The sequence below is a fragment of the Elephantulus edwardii genome, unplaced genomic scaffold (genome assembly GCF_000299155.1).
Source record: "Elephantulus edwardii isolate Elephantulus edwardi_28Jun2011 unplaced genomic scaffold, EleEdw1.0 scaffold00218, whole genome shotgun sequence".
NCBI classification, from domain to species: domain Eukaryota; kingdom Metazoa; phylum Chordata; class Mammalia; order Macroscelidea; family Macroscelididae; genus Elephantulus; species Elephantulus edwardii.
The window spans coordinates 1,974,733-1,992,645 of NW_006399968.1; the positions used below are offsets into that span (position 1 = coordinate 1,974,733).

The 17,913-nt window shown below is 43.9% G+C and overlaps 1 pseudogene; it reads left to right on the forward strand.

Moving 5' to 3' along the window:
• Positions 1-647: 647 nt before the first annotated feature.
• On the forward strand, positions 648-1,541 carry LOC102871970 (annotated as a pseudogene).
• The last annotated feature ends 16,372 nt before the right edge of the window (positions 1,542-17,913 follow it).

Genomic DNA, 17,913 nt, shown 5'->3' on the forward strand with positions numbered 1-17,913 from the left:
CCAAGAAAGCATTGGCAGTAAAACTGAAGACACTTCACTGTTGGGTGCATAGGCTCCATCGCCGACACAGTGGTCAGTAGCCAGTACCACTCTAAGATGCCTGGCATCACGGAGCTCGTTACACCTGTCACCCTTCCCATCGCTCCACAGAGCACAGCAGTCAGCGCTGGAGCTCGTTATATGATGACGGCCCCAATTCTCCTCCATGACACATAGAGCACATGGGCTGCCTGCCACAGGGAGCTGGAGAGGCTTCTGTGACCACCCAGGTGGCAGTACACTGAGTCTCCTCCTCCCTCAGTGCCCACCCCCACCACCTGGACTGAAAACAGATGGGCCCAAACAAGCTTCAGATTTCGAAGGTCCATCATGTCACTTTATTTTGACCTACAGTTCACACTTGTGGAAACAGTTGTCAAGAAAGAAAGACCCAGTGCCCCTCGCCTTGTGCACCCGCCCAGCGTGCCCCGGAACCCGCGCGGCGCAGGCATGTCCAGTGCGGATGCAGCTGCCCTGCTGGCCTGGGAGTGCCCGGCGCCGAGCCAGAGAGGGCCCTTGGTGGGCGAGGGCTGCCTGGCCCTTCATGATGAGAGATTTTGAGATGCTTCTCTCTTTTTCTGTGTAGTTGGTAGATTGAAAGTGAAGAGATGGCTGACAGTGTCAAAACCTTCCTCCAGGACCTGACCAGGGCATCAAAGACTCCATCTGGGTATCTGTACCCTCTCAAAGCTGGATGCTCGGATACAGCAGAAGAGGGACGAGCAGCGATGGAGACGGGCCAGGAGCGTCCACGCGCAGAGAACACAGAACATAGAGCGAAGCAGGAGAGCGAGCCACGTATTATTAGTGGGATTGTCAGGTGCTGTGCCTGGAATGGAGGCGTATTCTGGTTTAGTCTCCTGTTGTTTTACCGAGTGTTTATTCCTGTGCTTCAGTCAGTGACAGCACACGTTATTGGTGATCCGTCCCTCCAATGCAGATGTTTGGTCATGGCTGGAATTCCTCCTCACGTCCATTTCCAGTGCTCTGGGTCCTTCCCCTGCTTGTGATGAACAGAGTTGTCAATGCCATTTGATTCCAAGATACAGCTGATCTGGCATGTGACGTATCAGTTAGGAAGCCTCACCCATTCCTGGGGTCAGTAAAATAATTGCTGATAATGTTCTTCAACCTTTTGCTGCAAGCTCTTTTCCTGATCCAGGGGGTGTTTGTGAGTCTCTTCCCTGTCCACCTAGTTGGTCAGCTGGGTAGCCTCCTGTGTATGTCCCTTCTATATTCACTTTACTGCTTTGAGTATCGCTGGTTTAATAAAGGAATTGAAATGCACCAGCGGTTGTCAAACATAGAAAGGAAGTGGCCTTATTGCTTTGGATTTGGTTTGCCCTTGGCTTTCCTCTCAGCAATGCAGTCCTCAGACGTTATCAGCTGCTGCCTCTTCTCCATCCTCTTTCCTTTATTCATTATTGCTGCCTGTGAGGCAAAGACTCCTGGCAAAGCAGACCTTTTTCAGCTGTGCCTCTTCTCCTTGGTGCTCTTCTTAAGCCACAGACTCCTTCACAAGGTGGTCTACCTGCGGTCGGCTCTGAGCAGCTCAGCCTCTGCAGAGAAGTTCCCTTCCCCACATCCATCTCCTGCCAAACTGAAGGTCGTTACTGACCACTGATTTCACCTGCCATCCAGGACAGATACGTGGAACTCTTCTCCCTGCCGACCTCCCCCTAACCAGGGAAGGCAGAACCCAGTCTGCCAAGGATCCTTTGCGTATTCCCTTGTCTCTGAGACACTTAGGCTGAATCTTCCTAACACCTGTGTATAGATTTTTAGCACCCTAGTACTTCAAAACGAGTGAAAAGCCTGTGTTCTACAAGGACCACAGGGAGGGTTTTTTTTGTGTGGCTGTTATATAACATTTACTGGACTCGTGGCCCGTACTGATTTAAATACTTTCTCCTTGTGCCGTTTATCACCCCACCTTCCTTCCTTCCTGCCTTCACACCTTGGATAAATGTGTTTTGTAAATCTGGTTGTTGTAATTTGTGGATTTGTTATGTTCCTTTAGTTCTGTGAAGCACATACATTGGATGTGGCTGGTAAAGGAGGATTTCAGTCTTTCCTGGTCACACGACTTATAGCCATCACTGTCTTGTTTTCTGTAACTCAGGTGAGGTTTTGGTCTCATTCCACTGCAAAAGAAAAAAAGGGGGGGGAGATCTGAAGAGATGAGATGCAGCAGGAGGAAAGACCTCTTAGCCACATTGTTTGGGCTTTGAGGTATGATTTTCTTTCTTCATTGGTACATAAAGTATCCCAACTACAGGGAGTTACAAGTAACAGGGAATTACTTGTCTGGACAAGTGCCACTGAGACATGGAATGCTCAGAGAAGGTATCTGAGGTTCTGAAAGTCTCAGTTTACTGTTGGCCATTGCTGGGCCTGTCTTCAAAGGAATATTAGGTGCTGAAAATAGGAACCGATCAGGCAAATTTATTAAACCCATTAAATTCTGGGGGGAAAAAAGAAAAAGGAAGAAAGACAGACCCAGTGGGAACCTGAAACGATGGGGTAATAGCATAGATCAATGATGATCCATTTTATAAAACACGATGTTTAAGAATGACCATATGTATATGAATGCAATAATGTGTACACATTTTGTATACAAACCAATATAAAAGAAAATTATTTTTAAAAGAAATCAAACAATATATTGCACTAGGAAAAATCTGTTGCCAGAGATCTCTTTAAAGTGCTATAAAGCAAGAATGTCACTTTTAAGACTAAGGAACACATGACTCAAGCCATGCTATTTTCAATTGCTTCATATGCACATCAAAGTTAAACAACAAATAGGGAAAACTGAAAGAAAAAAAGAAGTGCCTTTACATTCTCGTGTTGACAAAGAGTATTGAATATCGCACGGACTGCAAACAGAACAAACAAAATTTTTTTAAAGAAGTGCAACGAGGGTAATCATTAGAAGCAAAGATAGTCAGACTTCATCTTTTGGCATGATACTTTGGCATGTTGTCAGGAGGGAACGAGTCCCTAGAGAGGAGCATCATTCTTGGAAAAGTAGGTCAGTGAGAACCAGGAAGACCTTCAACAAGATAGATTGACACAGTGAAGCAACAGTTGGCCGGAGCCCAACAGAGGTGCGGACGGTACGGAATCAGGCAGCATCTCATTCTGTTATGCCCAGGGCTGCTATGGGAAGGAGCCAACCCAACAAAATGTCTCACCTCCCTCCCCTTACCTTCCAAGGGTTAGTGCCAGTGAGAAGAAGCATTGAGGATGCCAGGCATCTGTAACTTAAAGGAGCACAGTGTCTCTGCCATTCTCACTGGCACGGACAACACTAATCCCAGTACTGGCTGGCTTGCCATGTGCGTCCCTAAGTTAGTGCACTGTATGCCAAAGTGATCAACCAGTAGAAATGCCAACACCTTGCATGAGAGTCTCTGCCTGGCAGTTAAGTGGGCACTTCCAGGTCTGCAGAGAGAAAAGTACCAGCCCTTTCCCCTTGCAGGGAAGCACTCATTCAGAAATGCAGCCAGACCAGAGCTGAAAGCTTCAGACTGGACCAGCCAGGTGAATCCACCACTCACCTACTATTTAGTCAGCACCTGATTATGCTGGCCCATGTCTGTCAGAGTAGCATTGTGCTTTGCAGAGTTTTAAATGGCTCATTTTGTCAGGTGTAGATTACTTCCAAAGTGCTTCTTCTAGATGGACTGGAATTGCCAACCTTTTGGTTAACAGTTAAGTACATTGGATGCTGGCACCAGTCAGGGACACAGAAAAGAAGTAGACATGGTAAAGGCCAAAACATTTTAACCAGAGATGGTCAGAGGCTGAGGGGGTTCCTGACAGACTACAGTGGGGTTGTTGTTATGTGCCATCTAGTCACCTGCGACTCATAGCGACCCTCTGTACAACAGCCCTAAACCCTGCTCTGTCCTGTGCCAACCTCACTGTCTCCAACACACACACCCAGCTTATCCCGGTCCCTGAATCAATCCACCTCATAAAGGATTTTCCTCTTCTTCACTGTCCCTGCACTCTCCCAAGCATAATGTCCTCCTCCAAGGACTGGTCCCTCCTTGCAACATGTCCAAAGTATGTCAGATGAAGCTTCAGAATCCTTGCCTCCAAGAAACAGCCTGGCTTCACTCTCTCCAGGATGAACCTGTTCATTTTCTTAGCAGTCTATGGTACATTCAATACTCTTTTCCAACACCACAGCTCAAAGACATCAATTATCCTTTTATCCTTCCTAGTCACTGTCTGATGCATAGCAAGTGATTGCAAAGACCATGGCATGTATCGGGTGCACCTTAGTCTCCAGAGTGACACCATTGCACTTCAGTACTTTGGAGAAGTCCCTAACAGCAGACTTTCTCATTGCAATGTGTCTTTTAATTTTCCGGCTGCTGGTGCCAAGAGTGTTGACTGTGAAGCCAAGCAAACTAAAGCTGTGAACAATCTCAATCTCTTCACCATACATCCTAATGGTGCCAATTAGCCCAGTGGTGAGAATCTTTGTTTTCTTGATGTTGAGCCTCAATCCGTATTGAAGGCTGCAGTCCTTGACCTTCTGCAGCAAGCGCTTCAAGTCCTCCTCAGTTTCAGCAAGCAGGGTTGTGTCATTTGCATAACACAGATTGTTGATGAATCTTCCTCCAATCCTAATGCCACACTTCTCCTCATACAACCCAGCATTCTGGATAATCTGTTCTGCATATAGGTTGAAAAGGTATGGAGATAGGACACATCCCTGGTTTTGAACCCTTCCCAATTTTTGAACCATGCAATGTTTCCTTGCTCTGTTCTGATGACTGCCTTCTGGTCCAAGTATAACTGTCGCATTAGCATGAGCAAGTGTTCTAGGATTCCCATTCTTCTCAGAATTAGCCATAGTTTATTGTGATCCACACAGTCAAACGTCTTTGCATACTCAATGAAACACAGATAGACTTTCCTCTAGTACTCCCTGCTTCCAGCCAAGATCCATCTAACATTAGCTACAATATTCCTAGTACCATGGCCCCTTCTAAGTTAGCCTGCACTTCTGGCAGTTCTCTGTTGATGGGCTGTTTCAGTTGCTTCTGGATAGTCTTCAGTAGAATCTTTCTTGCAGGTGATATCAATGATAATCCACAGGAATCAAAATATGACCTTGAGTCTATCCCACCTGAATTTCAGAACCATCTCAGACACAGGTTTGAGGCTTTGAACACCAATGAGCGAAGACCAGATAAGTTGTGGGAGCATATCAAGAGTATTATCTATGAAGACTGCAAAATATCATTACAAAGACAGAGGAGGAAGACCAAAATGGATGTCAGAAGAGACTCTGAATATTACACTAGCACACCGAGAAGCCAAAACAGAGGGAAGAATTCAAGATATTAAAGAGCTGAACAGAAGATTTCAAAAGCCAGTGCAAGAAGATGAAGCAAAGTATTACAATGAAATGTGCAAGGAGCTGGAGTCAGAAAATCAAAAGGGCTGAATTTGCTCAGCATTTCTTAAGCTCGAGGAACTGAAGAACAAATTTAAACTTCCAGTTGCTATACTTAAGGATACTTTGGGCAGAATACTAGATGATCCGGAAGCATTAAAAGAAGATGGAAAGAGTATACAGAGTCATTGAACCAAAAGGAATTAGTGGACACAGAAGAATTTCTTGAAATAACATACGAGCAAGAACTTATGGTGATGAAGGAAGAAGTTCAAGCAACTTTGAAGGAATTGGCAAAAAATAAGGCCCCAAGAATTGATGGTATACCAATTGACGTATTTCAACTAACAGATGTTGCCCTAGATGTGCACACCAGCTTTTGCCAAAAAACAAAAATCTGGAGCTTACAATCACTTGGCCAACTGACTGGAAGAGACCTATATTAGTTCCCATTCCAAAAAAAGGTGATCCAACAAAGTGTGGAAATTATGGAATGGTGGGGTAGGGGGTCATAAATCTTCAGGGAGACTGTTGACAGGCGTCTCCTGGCAGACGAGGGACCATATGAGGTAGCCTGGATCCTCACATGGGCACCTAAGAAATCTGGTCCCTAAGAGGCCAAGTGAACACAAGGGTGGTTCCAGGCTCATCATGAAAACAGTGAGCACAGAACTCATGTTTATAACAGACACCTGTGTGGAGGAGTGAACAGTTGGCCACTAAGCACAGAGCACAAACCAGAAAACCAGAGGGCTCAAATCAAGGCCTCAGAGGGCAGTCAGAGAAGCTTGGTCCATCTTCTGATCCTCTTCCTAACAGACCAGTCAATGACCTTGGCCAAGGGCACTTAGCTCTCTTTCCCAGTCACCACCCTCTCATTAGTTATCAGAGAAAACAGTAATTATCTTTTTCAATCTAAGAACATCTTTAAATAATTAGCGCTTGTGAGACTGCTTTGAATGCCTCCAATATGAGCTGCTATGAAAATATTATTATTGTTCCAAAAACTGGATCTCAAATCATTGGCTGTGCCTAAAAGGCCTGTTATTTTCTCCTTGGGGAGCAGATATTTGCAAGCTGATAAATTAGAATTCATTTTTTCATGCTTTTTAATTTACGTGTTAATAAATTCAGCCATTTTATTCATTTGTTTTACTAGAGACAATCCTCTGGGAATAGCTCTTTTACAATAGTGACCAGGGCAGGAAAGCACATAACAAGTGTATAAACGCCTTCAGTGGCCCACGAGGGACAGTCACATCATGTATACAACAATCTCACAAGTCCTAACCTCCATGACCCACTACCCAGTCAAAACACCACCCCTAAGTTGAATACTATTTCTCTTAAAAAAAAAAAGCAACCAAACAAACAACAAACAAACCCAAAACAAACAAACAAAAAAACCCCACAATGCTGGTGAAGAATTATTTTCTATTTAATTGCTCAGTCCCACCATCCTTGCACAATTGTTCCTTTAGTTCCCTTTACTTCATCTTTACCCAAAGATGCAGTAGCTAGAAGCAGAGGGGAAGCAGCTTCAGTTCAGTTCTCCACCTCTCCGTTTCTGCATCCACCTCACAGGCTAAGAAGCAGGTCACCTGGAAGGAGGGGCATGGCCCTCAGAGGCCTTGGGTCCCACACAGGAAGCAGAGAAGAGACATACACCCCTCCCATGGGAAGTGGGTATTTTTTCTGGAGGGAAGGGCACTGGGAGACAGAGGTGCTCAGAGATACAGGGACAGGTGAATGTCACAAAGTGGATGGTTTTAAAGGAAGGAAACATTTTCTCATAATTTTTAGGCTACAAGTCCACATCAGGAGTGATTCTACAGGAGGATGCTTAGACCTCAATAAGCCCATGGTTGTGTTTCTGTGTGTGGTCTTTTCTGTCATTATCATAAGAACCCCATTTCCAAACAGGGTAGTATTGCCAGGCACAGGGCCTAGGACTTCACGCTCCAGTGACACAGTGGGTAAAGGATAACTGAATGATTCACCACTCAAACCCACCAGCCACTGCTACATGATTTTCAGGGTCACACTCATCAATCCATAACAGAGAAGCCTAGCTCTTAGGGTTATTTTCAGCTCCAGCCCAGCAGGACCATCAGGGCCAAACCAGTCAAGAGGTCCCCGGTTACATAGACCATGCCAGGGAGTGGAGATTACTAAGCACTGTAACCTTCCTGCAAGGATTCAATTCCAGGTTCATCTGGGTTTCTAGGACCTTTTGAAGAAAATGTCAACCCTCCTGTTCACACAACTCTACCCAACCCAGAAAACTACAGGGAGCCATAGATAGACAGATAGACAGGTGGATATAAGTAGATGATGGATGGATGGATGGATGGATGGATGGATGGATGGATGGATGGATGGCCAGACAGATTGGATAGGTGGAGGGATAGAGGGATGAGTAGATGGGTGGATAGATGATAGACAGAGAGATAGATGGTTGTTTTTGTTGTTGTTATGTATCATCAGGTCAGAACCAGCTTTAGCTGACCCCTCCAGCAGTTTTCAGAGACAGCAAACCATGGGATGTTCATTCTCTGAAAACTCACCAACTTGATGGTGCATAACAACAACAAATCACATGGGAGGAGATTGCCCATCTTTCTCCCTCAGAATATCTGATGGGTTCAAACTGTCTTCCTTTGGGTTAGCACTGTAACTCCTTCCCACTAAGCCATCAGAACCCCAAGTAGACAGGTAAGTCTCAGGTAGGTAAGTAGGTAGATAGTTAGGAAAGTAGGTAAGTGCCATTGAGTTAGCTGCACCCGTGACAAATCTGTGTACAACAGAATGAAATGGTGCCCCATTCTGTAACATTCTTGAGTCCATCCTGAAGATGTTGTAATGATTTATATGCCTCTTCCTTGCTTGCCTTCCACTTCTCCAAACACAATGTCCTCCTTGAGCCACTGATCCCTCCAAACAATGTGGCCAAAGCAAACAAGTCTAACTAAGCTCTACTGTGATCCATAGTGCCTTCATCGGTGAATTTTCAGAAGTGATCACCAAGCCTTTCCTCCTAGTCTCTCTCAGTCTACTGAAGCCTGTCTACCATAGGTGACCCTCCTGGTATTTGAAGTACCACAAACACAGCAACAAACAAGCCTCCACCATTGGAAACCACTCTTCACCCTCCTCGTGACCTCTGCTGTGCCCCTTCCCCTGCTCTCTTCCTCCTTGCTCCACCAGCCTGTGAGTCTCCTCACACACCACTGTCACACTCCAAGCAGAACATATCATCTAATCGACAGTAAAGATGGAATCAGTGACTCTGGCTGCCTGTGCTGATGGAAGTGGGGGCAGTAGCCCTGGTTGTGACAATGGGTATGAGATTGTGAGGAGATGGTTCAGGACAGGACAGCGTTCATAGGGGGCTAGTACCTAACAACAAGAAGAAAACATGGACCAATCGTGTAGTTCATAATTCTTGACTGGATCCTGGATTTAAACAAATAAAATACATATGTATACATGCATGTATTTAGGATATTTGGATGTGTGTTAAACAAAAGTATTAAAAGATTGGGGAGGGAAGGCAACTGCTGACATATTTTTGTTCTTTTGAGGGACACTCTATTGGTTTCTTTCTTTCTAGCAATTTGTGTGAATTTTGTAGGCAGTTGACATCAGCATCTACAACATGAAGCAGGTTATCAGCCTATTGCAGAAGATTTCTAAAAGCTGACTAATATTTATATAAGCAATTCCTCCAGGCTTCAGGAGATTTTACAGATGTCTGTGGTTGACTGAGACACAAAGGTGAAGAGCCCTAGGGTTCTCAGGAGTCATTGGATAAAAAAAGAGTATTCAGTCTTTCCAAAAATGCCCTGGGGATTCTTTTGGACTCTGCATTACTTCCGTAGTTTTGTTTAAATTGGTAGGTGTTTTTGGTTTGTTTTTTTTTTTTAGCAGTTGCTCAGAGACCTGACAGTAAGGCTTGGGGGTGAGCATCTAATGACCAGGACTCTGCAGAGATGTTGGGGTCTAATTCAGGACGGCTAACTGGCATGATTTTTGTAATTGCTCACAACTTTCCTGAGTTGTTTCTGGGAGATTTTCCAGGGTAACTTTTTCAGCAGTGGAGAGGGGAGAGGATATGCCTGCATTTAGGGCGGATTAAGAAGTTTCCTGGTTGGGCAGGACAGGAGGGAACTTAGAGGGATCTCTAGTTAGGGGTGAGCAGCCAGAGAAACTAAAAATCAGAGGCTTTTGGTATTTTTCTTGCACTAAATTAAGTTCATTCACCCAAAAGGAGAGAGAAGGTAGTCTTTTCCAGATTTTCCCTTCTTTCTACTTTGTTTTCTGTTTTACTTAAGAGAGGAAACAAGCTCAGATAACAACTGAGCATAAGGAGTTCAAGTAACATTGGGAGAGACCAGGTTTTTATTCTGGGTGGGTTTTCTACCCCAGATACACAGAATTAGAGTCTACATATTAACAAAATCCCCTGGTAATTAGACTTTTGGATTCTTTTGCTGGGATTTTGTTAAAGTGTAGGTTCTGATTCAGTGTAATGAGCAGAAAGGAAATTTTTAGCAGGGAGATTGAATGAGAATGAGCTGGTTCAAAGCTCTGGAGGGGAAACATAAGTCCCCCTTGCCTCTAGCAGCTCCAGGACTGTTGACTGGGCCTGATACTTGGAGTGTCGTGTCAGGAACAGATCAGGAGTTGAGCACAGCAGTGTTTACTGATTATTTTTTCCAAGTTCTCTGGGCAGGTGCAACATAGCCCAAACACAAAACCCTAACCAACTCAAAACAAACCCATTGGTTTATAGCTACAAGAAGAGAGTAGTTACAGAAGATGCCTGAGGAGGGCCAGAAGACACTGGGTTCTTACACAACACCCTCTGTATCCCGGCTCTTATTCTGGATTGATCAGCTCTTTTACTGTGCCTTACTCAGGCTCCAGGGCAGAGGAACAAGGAGGGTAGGGTCAGCTGCAGAGGACCTTATGCAGGGACAGATTGGTGGAGGACTCTATACAGGAATGGCATGGCAGACCCAAGGGGGAAGGGTCTGGGTGAGAATAAGCCAGGAATTCATATAACGAAACTGATTAGGATGACCAGTGTATTTAGTAACAATAGACTAGACAGCTCTGAGCTTGCACAAATGGAAAGTGCTTTCTGGTAGCTAGTTGACATCAAAGGAAGGTCATTCCACCTTGCCAATGGTACAGAGGCAGGCAGCAGACATATCAACTCTACAATTTCCAAATAATCTTTTAGAAAAGTTCTGAACTAAACAGCCCAGGGGAGTCAACTTAAGCTGAGAGCAGTGCATTGTAGAAGAGATAAGGAGTTTAACAAAAAAGAAAGAGGGAAAAGTGGCCATGGAGTATTAGATAAAAGAGAAAGGACAAGTAAATGAAAAGTGGATAGCTTAAAACAGAACCTCCCCCTATTGCTTGTGGAGTGCCCCGTGGAGCAGACAAAAGACAAGAAGGGGGTGTGCTGAATTCAGAGTCCACACAGGTGTCTGCCTGACCACGTCCCTTGCAGGAGCTTACGTCTGTCTTGGCTTAAGGAGCACCTGTATAAATGTCAGGCCAGGTCACCTTACAAGTGAGGTGAGTTTCCTTTACAATGGCCGTGACCGCGGTACTGCAGGTTAGGACCCAATCAGACTCCATAACTCAGGGTTTCCTTGCCATGGAGCTGCACACAGCAGGCAGCAGCTGTTTACATGTGCACACAGTCATCAAACAAGGACTCAGAGGTTATTACTTTCCCTCCCAATAAATCCAGAGAGAGACAAATCAACAGAGAACACAAACCAGAAACTCAGGTAAAGCAGATCAGAAACCAAGGACTAACTGACCACTTGCATCCGAGTTATGGTCGGTAGTCATGGTCAGTTCATGTCCGAACTTATCTGGTCATTACAGGAGCCAGAACTACAGACCATTACAGAAAAATCAGACCAGAAACCAGTATTATAGAGAATCAGAGTCGTCCAAGATGTTCTTGTTGAAGGCTTGTTGATCTCAAGAGCAAGCATCAGGAGTCTTCTCAGTCCCAGTCTCTAGAGCCATGATAAGGAAAGCAGACCTTGAAAAGTCACAAGCAGCGCTGTTTTCCATTTCTTCTCCAGAAGCTGTGCCTGGGACTGAGTGAGCCCTGGCCACTCACTCAGTGCAGAAAACTTAGAATATGAGCTGAAGATCTCACTGGGGCTACCAAATGTTACATTAGAAAATGCAAGATTTAAACACTCAGCTAATATTATTGTAGCTTAACAAACCTCTTATTACACGTGGGTCAAGAATGTCAGCTAAAGTGGAGGATAACCCCACAATCCTGGGAGTCATGGCTTACCCAAGCTGGCACATATTTTGAGGGTAAGCAATTTTGAGGGGCTGTCCTTCAAGCCCTGAGCCTACAAAAGGAGAAGGCACCTTGTACATCTGTGATTGACCCACCTTCCTTCTACAGCCACTGACATAGAATCCCGAGATGGAGTTAGCACACACCCTCTCTCAGCCAGTTGATTGAACACCTGCTGCCCACCATGCTCTGGACAGAGACTGGGGGATAGGAGAGTAGAGCAGTATGCATCCTCTTAAGACAGTGCCTGACATGACTTTGATAGTCATTTATAAAGTCCCCTGCGGTCCCTTTTAAAGGTCAGGGTTTCATGTAGCATTTAACCTCAAATAACCCTACCTTGATGCCTGGCTGGTGTCCATGAAAGAGCCAAGCAGATGACATCTGAGCCTCATAATCCTTGCCTCCAAGGAGCCTCCCGGTTTAACCCTTTCCAGGACAAATCTGTTTGTTTTCCTAGCAGTCCATGGTACTCTCAATACTCTTCTCCAGCACCACAGCTCAAAGGCATCAATTCTCCTTCTATCCTCCTTAATCATTGTCCAACTCTCTGATGCATAACAAGTGATTGCAAAGACCATGGCCTGTATCAGATGCACCTTAGTCTCCAGAGAGACTCCTTTGCTCTTCAGTACTTTGGAGAGGTCCCTAACAGCAGACTTTCCCAAGAACTATGACTTTGATGGACTTATGCAAACCCAAATTCCTTTAAGCCTTATTTATAGTGGCAAGGAGGTGGAAAGGGCCCAAGTGTTCATCAACAGATGAATGGTTAAAGAAATATAGTACATCCACACAATAGAGACTATGCAGCTCTAAAAGACATTAATTTGCAAAACACTGATTCACATGGTTGTTATTTAGAAGACATGTGGTTACCCATGGTGGACAGTGTTTGGTGGAGCTCCCCGATTAAAACAAGCTTAGAAGGAGGAGCGGCATCCACTTCTGACACGGCTTGCCTCCAGAAACTCTATGAACAGTGCTCAGGTCTTTAATTCATAGGGTCACTATGAGTAGTCAATGACTCAAAAGCACCTAACAATAACAACATAGAGAGAGCTACATTGGCCTAGTGGATAGAAAGTTATGTTACCAAGCCCAAGGTGGGTGATTTTAATCTGTAGCCCTCAGATCTGGTTCAAATTTTTTTTTTCAAACATTCTTCCAGTTGGTATAGCACTGGTCTGTGCATTGCTGTACAGAGGCAAGTCATGGTTGCTGTGATGCTGAACACTGTGACACTGATGTGCCAAATGTGATAATGGTCACCCATGGTGGACAGTGTTTGGTGGAGCGCCAAGATTAAAACAAGCTTGGAATCAGGAGTGGCATCCACTTCTGAAATGCCTTGCCTCCAGAAACTCTATGAACAGTGCTCAGGCCTTTCATTCATAGGGTTGCTATGAGTCGGCTATGACTCGATGGCACCTAACAACCTAACAACAACATGTTAAGTTAAATAAGTCAGTCACAAAAGGACAAATATTGTATAATTCTAGTTTTATACAAAGCTAAGGAAAGGTTTACACAGAGATAGAAGCTCTTTTGGATGGTTTCCAGGGATGTGAAAAGAAGAAGAAGAAAGTAAAAACTGGTAGAGAAATGAAAGACACATGTTAAGATGAGTAAAGGAAAGGCAATATCCAATAAGGGGATGATCAACACAATAGTGCTAAAATAAGGGAAGACACAGGTATAGAAAAATTCATGGAAATCAGCATCACAGGGAGGAAGTGGGGAAAGTTTAATCACATTGTGGATATCAAAATTAATATTACAGAGTAAAATGTGTATAAATGGTTGGGTGGAGAAGTTCATCTGCTTCACTCGAATCACAACTAAGAAATTGCCAGCAGCAAAGTCCAGTCACATGTGGGGTTGACAGGAATCATAATCAATACAGAAACAACAGGTTTGACTTCGATAGAGGACATTTATGGTGACATTGACTGATTTGAGCTACAGACTGATTACTGTGTTTAATTATCTGGAAAGTTTGAGATAATAAAATGTAACCACTAAGCTTACAAGTCTGATCTGTGGTTACTCACTGAACATCTTGTAGACTGTCTACATGTATTCATTCCCCCAAACAACAGGATGTTCTGTATCAGTGAGATGTCATTGTGCAGGCAATCCAAGTTCAGACTGCTTACACACACAGACACAGCCCCTCAATCTTCAACACAACAGTATTGGAGGGGGGGAATGAGAACTAGAGCATGATTGTGTAAAAGTTATCACTTTCTCCCCTAAGAGCAGGTATCCTTGAACCTTTGTCTAGCATGGAAGTCTGCTCAAAGGCATGGCTTTAAAACCCCAAAGGGGGATGGGAGGGGACTGCTGGCAGGGGCCTGGAAGACTCCACTCTGGGAGTTTGGCTTTTTGCTGCTTTTGGATGGCAGTCCTGATGGGCAAATAAAGGGAAGTTTTGGGGGTTGTGTTTATTAATTTTCGGATGAATATTCCTTGAATTACACAGCAATTTTTTGTCTATTTGCTGAACTGAACAACTTGGTGTTGCTGTGATGCTGCACACTGTTCCATAATCTTGTCAAATACTGTAATGGTTATCTATTATGTACAAGTGTGTGGATGAGCTTCCAGATTGATTTATGCTGGGAAGCAGAAATGACATCCACTTTCTAAACAGATGCTTCTGGAAACTCTACAAACTCTCTAAAATGGTGGTAGTTATAGAACAGAGTTTAGGTCTTTTGTGCAAAACTTACTCTCCATCGTATTCGACTTGACGACACATAACCACTGCTAAGTGAAACTAGTGCTGTTATATCTGGAGGAATACTCTTCCACTTTATACATCACTCTTTATCAATGTGCTGTATGAAGTAACTTGGGTTGCTGTGATGCTGAACCTTGTTCCATTGGCTTATCAAATACCAGAATGGTTTCCCAGTGTGGACAGTGTTTGGTGGAGCTCCCAAGTTGTAAAATAGGTTAGGAAACAGGAGTGGCATCCACTTCTTAAACCACATGCCTCTGGAAACTCTATGAACTTGGAGAAATGACGAAAGTTACGGAAAGGCATTAGGTCTTTTGTTCATAGAGTCGCTATAAGTCGCGCCCGACTCAATGCCAATCAACAACAAAAGTTAAGACACGACTCTTCAGTGTGACTCTATTTGTTCTTTAGCTGCCACCTGAAAGACTGACAGTTCAAATCCACACAAAGATGCCTTGAAAGAAAAGCTGTGGGTCTTTAAAAAAATCAGCCATTTAAATCTCTGTAGAGAAACAGCTTAAAAATATTTTAAATAACAAATGCTGGCAATGATGTGGGGAAATTGGAATCATCCTGATAAGAATGCACCATTTTGAAAAATAGTGTGATGTTTCCTTCAAAAAACTAAAAATACAACTATCTTTGTGTTGTTGCTATTACATGCAGTTGAGTCTGCTACGTCTCTTAGTGACCCTATGAACAACGACTCTGAACTCTGCCCTATCCTGAGCCAAAGTCACTGTCTCTGACACACCTGCCCCATTGCCACATGTTGTTGTTGTTGTTATGTGCCATCAAGTTACCTGTGACTCATATGTACAACAGCCCTAAACTCTACCCTATCCTGTGCCAATCTCACTATCTCTGACACACTTAGCCCCCACTACCTCAGTCACTTCCACCACATAGAAGGTCTTCCTCTTCTGCACTGTCCCTCCACCCTCCCAAGCATGACGTTCCTCTTCAAGGACTGGTCTCTCCTTGCAACATGTCCAAAGTATGTCAGAGGAAGCTTCAGAATCCTTGCCTCCAAGGAGCAGCCTGGCTTCACCCTCTCCAGGACAAACCTGTTCATTTTCTTAGGAGTCCATGGTATATTCAAGACTCTTCTCCAACACCACAGCTCAAAGGCATCATCCTTCTATCATCCCTAGTCATTGTCCAGCTCTCTGATGCATAGCAAGTGATTGCAAAGACCATGGCATGTATCAGGCACACCTTAGTCTCTAAAGTGACATCGTTGCTTTTCAGTACTTTAGAGGTCTATAACTGCAGGCTTTCCCATCACAATATGCCTTTTCATTTCCTGGCTGCTGGTGCCAAGAGTGTTGACTGTGGAGCCAAGCAAACCAAAACTGAACAATCTCAATCTCTTCACCATCCATCATGATGCTGCCAATTGCCCAGTGGTGAGAATCTTTGTTTTCTTGATATTGAGCCTCAATCCATACTGAAGACTGCAGTCCCTGACCTGAAGCAAGCAGGGTTGTGTCATCAGATTGTTGATGAGTCTTCCTCCAATCCTGATGCCACATTTCTCCTCATAGAGTCCAGCCTCCCGGGTATTCTGTTCTGCATATAGATTGAGAAGATATGGAGATAGGACACATTCTTGATGCATACCCTTCCAAATTTTGAACCATGCAGCATTTCCTTGCTCTGTTCTGACAACTGCCTCCTGGTCCAAGTATAGGTTTTGCATAAGCACAATCAAGTGTTCTCAGATTTCCATTCTTCTCAGAGTCAGACACAGTTTGTTGTGATCCACACAGTCAAATGCCTTTGCATAATCAATGAAACACAGATAGACATTTCATATCTTTCAGTCAAGATCCATCTGACATTAGCTATAATATCCCTAGTGCCACGGCCTCTTCTAAATCCAGCCTGCACCTCAGGAAGTTCTCTGCTGATGTGCTATTCAAGTAATTTTTGGATAATCTTCACTAGAATTTTGCTTGCATGTGAAATCAATGTTACTGTTTGATAATTTCCACACTCTGTCAGATCACCTTTCTTTGGAATGCAAACAAATTCTAGTCAGTTGGCCAGGTGGCTTCTACATTTATTTATACTAATTCCAACACCAACCTGTATGACTCTACTGTTGTCATTATGTGTCACTGAGCTGGAAGTGGCTCATAGCCGACCTCCAACAGATTTTTAGAGGCTATAAATCACATGGGAAGAGGTTGTCCAAGTTTCTCCCAAGGAGCAGCTGGTGAATCCAAACCTTTGGTGTGGTAGCATAGCTTCTTAGCACTAGGCCACCAGAGCTCCCAGACTATACTACTACTGGGTCTGAAATCCATTGCAATTGCAACAGAGACTTCACAGAACCATATTCATGGTTATGGGATCTATTGGGAAAATTACCAAGTTATAGTTCAGGCTGGCAACAAGATACAATTCCTCGCAAAGCTTCCCAAGCATATTCACAGGTCATTATATCTTTAGTCTTAAGATTTACAAATCTCTTTCCCTAGTCCTCTGACAAGCTTGGGCAAAAGCCCCTGCCTCTGGCTTTGGCTCTGTCTCACGTATGTCACTAATGTGGCTGTTGCTGTTTTCATATAGTTCCTGGTCTTTGACTCAGGAATCTCTGGCCCAGAAAGGTACAAGATATATTCCTTGCTTGTAGTGAGATTCCCAATTTCTGCTGCTAAAAATGCTTAACCTTAAACCTGGCAGAATGATCAAACTGGGCTCATTAAGTACCTGAGTTCCTTCCAGCATACTGCTTCTTTCACCCTTCTGTATGTGCACAGACCTTTCAGATTATCTGATGCCCTCCACCACCTCCAAGTGTCTCCCCCTGCTCCATAATATGGAGGAGCAATGGAATATGTGGTCTAATCATATTCTCATTTTTATGTGAGAAACTAGAATTTTAGTTCAAGTCAATACACTTTATGCATAGCTACCATTTATCTATCAGAAAAGCTGGATATGTTTCTGTAGAACTTTTAAATGAAAAAAAAATTAGAAAGACCTTATGCTCCATAGATGCCAACTGTCTGAGCATCAACAAGTTGAGCGTGGGAATGACATAGGATTGGGCAGCATATCATTTCATTGTAAGTGGGATCTCCTTGAAGCCAGAGTTAATGCCTCGCTAGATAATAAAACAAAGATGACCACAATTGCCCGCTTTTCCACACAAGAACTGTTTCTGGCCATCATCCTTTCTCCCTGCACCTCATCTCAACTCTCTTTATCATCAGTTCTCCCTAAATTCGTCTGTTCTTTAGTTCTTGGTTTTGCCTCTTCACTCTAACCACAAGGTGATCTAATTATTGAACCATCTATTCAGCTCACTCTTTGGGATCCTTTTGTCATTTATTTTTTGTCATTTTTTAA